This window comes from Chamaea fasciata, unplaced genomic scaffold, assembly GCF_029207755.1.
Source record: "Chamaea fasciata isolate MVZ Bird 193981 ecotype frontalis unplaced genomic scaffold, bChaFas1.0.hap1 SCAF_1, whole genome shotgun sequence".
Lineage (NCBI taxonomy): Eukaryota > Metazoa > Chordata > Aves > Passeriformes > Sylviidae > Chamaea > Chamaea fasciata.
Window position 1 is genome coordinate 143,781,792 of NW_027094086.1, and position 4,271 is coordinate 143,786,062.

The following is a 4,271-nucleotide window of genomic DNA, read 5'->3' on the forward strand; positions in this document are numbered from 1 at the left end:
GTAACCTAAGTAATCGTTAATTTTCTAAGTGAAGGTTAGAAGGGCAGTTTCACTGCCCTTTCACATCCACTTTTTCCTTTATCCTGTTTTTCTGGTATTAATCAGCCTGTCCTTTGGCTCAACTGCATGGGCATTAAGAGTATCCTATCACCATTGCAAACAAATGGAGCAATCAAAAAAAAAAATCTTTTCCACCTACCTCATATAAGCTCTACGAGACAAAGACTTTTTGTGATCACTTATTTCAACAGTGCAATAGAACTTGACTCCTAAATGATTGACAAAATTTATTCTAGATGAGGAAAGTTGATTATTTTTTTCTCTTAATTCTTTGCCTTTAATATATGGCATTAGAAATCTGGAGATCTGAATGCAGTCAGGGTAATGCACAACTCCATGTAACTCACTGTAAGGGTTCACTGTTTGATATCTAGAAATTACAGCAAATGTCTGATTGTGGACTTAGGAATTGTTCTCTAAGCCTCTGGCGGAATTCTTCTATCTCCCTAAACAACACTTTTTTACCCAGCTCTCTTGTCTTTTCTCTCCCAAGAAGTACCAAGTAGATTAAAAATGTGGCTTTTAAAATATGCGCCTAATGAATTGCTGTGTTATGCCTCTCTTTTTTCTATTACAGAGAGAGAAAACAGTTGGAGTAGGAGGAAAGTTATGAAATCCCTGATGTGCAACAATTGTGGGGTGGATGAGTTGAATGGTTTTGCCTGGTCACAAGACAGACAACGTAAAACAGGAACAGCAGTGAAATTATCAGCTGGTGGGGCAGAGACCTCTTAAGAACACTGTAGCACTTCAAGCCCTGACTAAAAAGACTAATAATATAGTCTACCTGCTTTTTATTTACTGTATTGAACCTATTCAGCAACAACAGATTGTCTGACCTGTGCATGGGATTAGTTTCCAGTGGAGCTGTTATATTTCAGACTCCTGAAAGTAAAACCCACTTGACATCCGGGAGAAAAGGGCAGCAAATATATCACAAAATTTAATGAATCCAAGGGAAGAAGGGTTCAACTAAAGGTGAAAAATAATAATGTTTTAAATGTCAATGGGTAGTATAGGCTATTACTGTATTGCTTTACTCCTGCTTCTAATAGGGTATCATTGCAATTTTCAATTGGGTTGCATCAGTGTAAAACTGGGAAACAGGGCCCTGAGGCTGCTTTAATTTATAATAGGATATAAATTATTTGGAGCTGAAATTCCATCAGTTTACTGGCACTGTGTTAAAAAGTTTAAGCTACATCCACAAAAAATACAGATTTTTCTAACTATGTGCAAATGTTAGTGCTTTTGAGTCTGTATTGGACACTATGTCAGTAACCAATGTGAAGAAAAAAGCAGAGATTTCCTTGTGCTCAGAATCAAGCTCATCAATGCTATCAAACAATTTAACCTGTCTGCCTCTTTCCTCACAGCTGAGGAGGCTCAGAAAGACAGACAAACAAGCAATTATCTGTAAATAAAATATAACAGAAGCTAATAATGGAAATATGGATCATTAGCCATTTCCCTGTCCTGGTATCTTCACAACTTTTCCTGGTTTGCATTTCAGGACTGATGGCCACACTCTGGTTACATCCTAAGTAAATTCTACATGAGCCTATTCCAACAGTCTCTGCTATTTAATGACACTTCAGTATTTGCTTTAGTCCTGCCAACTTCTACACCTAGAACAGACCCAGATGGACCTTCCAACTCCTCAGAAAAAAGCTTCTATTTTTACAATTTAAATGTGTACTGGTAAAAATATTCCAAGTTGCAGAATATTCCCTTCTTTTGGAGGATAAAAAGCAACTGTATCCTTCAAAATTACTTAATTAAATGACAGCTATACTTAATAAAGGCAAAATTGCATTGGGTAGGATGGTCACCTTCAGTAAAACTAAAGAGCAATGTTCTGGGACTAAAGAAGAGTCATTCTATTTCTTTTCTCCCAAGCTCTGCTGCAAATATAGGCTGACAGGTTAATAGAAGCATTTCTTAACAGTTGTAAGAAATCAGCCGTCTGATTCAAGAATTCTGTTCCTTGGTTAACTTACTATTCAGCTACTGAAAACTTGATTTTCCCATCTGTGAGATGACAAAATTGAATGAAAGCCGTATTAATATTTATGCTCCAAATAGAAAAGGCTTTCAAAGCATGTTCATAAAGTGGAAAATAAAAGCAGAAGAAAACTTTCTGGCCTTTTGCAAATTTGAAATTTATCAAGATTTGTTGGTTTAAGAGCAATCATATTTTATAGAAGTTATAGAAGTTATTAATATAGGTGAACTTCTGTGTCATTTGAATGGTCTCTATTATGTGGATCAGTTAATTTCAACTACAGTTCATACTCTTATGAATATGTATTCCAAAACTGCTCACAGGTGGTAAAAATATGTTTACTGGGTCTGGTTGAATTGTTTTGTGACAGCAATGTTTATATCCTATGTAAAGATCATTCAACAGAAGGTGCATGCATATGAACTCATACCAGAGGTACCAGTAAAAATTGTATTGATACAAAAATGCGGTGAACTTTTTTTTCTGTTATAAGAGTCTCGTTTCCAATTAATCATGTTGTCTTCTTATGAATAAAACCCAGTATCTTATATAACTTGACAATCATTAGAAGTAGCTGATGGAAAATGTTTTGTTTGAAACAATTTCTTAAATCCTTATGCATGGAATTGCTTTCCTTGTACTGTGGCCTGCCAATACTTCCCACTTGGCTGATACACGCTCCAAAATGGTTGTATCAAAATGTCCAACTGCTAAGACTGCATGGCCTGCACTCTAATGATCTGCATTTACCCACTGAGAGCAGGCAAAAAAGGACAATTTTTTCCCCTCACATTCTCTTAACAGCAACTGTCAGCCCGGGATACTTTTATTATTACTGATATTCTTACATTAGTTTCCAGTTCAAGAGAGAAAAATCCTTTAGGCAAGAAGCATAGGCCAGTGCAGGAACTGACTCTCCAGGCAGCACAAGCATAAGATAATAAAATATTTGGACATTTGAATTCAAGCATACCTAACAACAGCTGCTCAAAAGCAGTGACAGGTACTTCTGTGCAAAGCCTGATACTGTTTTTTTTCCTTTTGGCATATTGAAAAAGCCCACCATGACTGCACACAGCACAAGGCAGAAAATCCCAACCCTTTGCTTACAGGTTCCATGGACAGGATTGGGTACAGTAGAGAAAATTCAGGATGGGAAGTCCTGAAAGTGATGAAATTATATTGGATTTCTTTCAGAAGATTGATCTGGGAGGAAGGAGTGGTGGAGTGTGTATCTCTCACTTTGGGATGGAATGAGTAAGAGATTTGGGGTTGATTTGTTTTTATGATGGGTGTCAGTAGAGATGATCTGATATCTTACTGGGAAAACTAACTGCCCTTTCTTTATCTGGATTACTAAAGTTTTTCTTATTTAACTTGTATATTATTGGCAGCAACGAAGACAAGAAGGGTCACTTGTGTTTATGGGTATTAAAAAAGAAGTCCATGGCTAATCAAGGAACTAAGATTTTCAAAAATGGTCTCTGAAATATTAATTTCTCCAGCAGTTCTCTGGGGTCTCTCGATTTGTGCAATGGACAATAACAGACTCACTGCCGAAGTGGTGGATGTTGTTTTCGTAAGGAACTCATTTTTTACTGCTGTGACTTGGCACCATCATGTGGCCACTTAGCGTTTTCTCAACTTTAGTAAAAAATCTACATAGAAAAATGTTTGCAATTAATAAATTTAAACACAGAAATATTTCAAACTATTTTAGAAGGAGAATGTACATACCTTAAATATATCTATCTGTTCACTAAACACTGTATACATTGCCAAATCTCGGCTTGTTTAATGAAGGTTTTACTCATGTTCTTTAAGCCAGGTTTTCTCGAGTTACAAAAGGCATTTTCAGTGCTTTATCTTGGTCCAACCCTTACCAGTAGTGTACAAAAATTAGTATCATATTATAGACAGCTGTCCTCTTCCTCACCAAAAGAGCTTTGGAAAATAAAACAGTATTTTCTGTTTTATGTGAGAAATCCCAACGGATTTAGAATTTCAGTAAATCTCCCAGGCATATTGTTCACCTAGTTCAATCCAAACAGGGAGTATCCATCTCAGAACCTGAGTTAGTCAGGTGTTCCTTTAGCATAGTTTCAGGGTGAAATTCAGAAATAAATATGTGTGATGCAATTTGTATTTTGAAATGTTTGCATACGGTCTGTAGGTAGACACAAGAAAGTTTTACCAAGCTTTAATG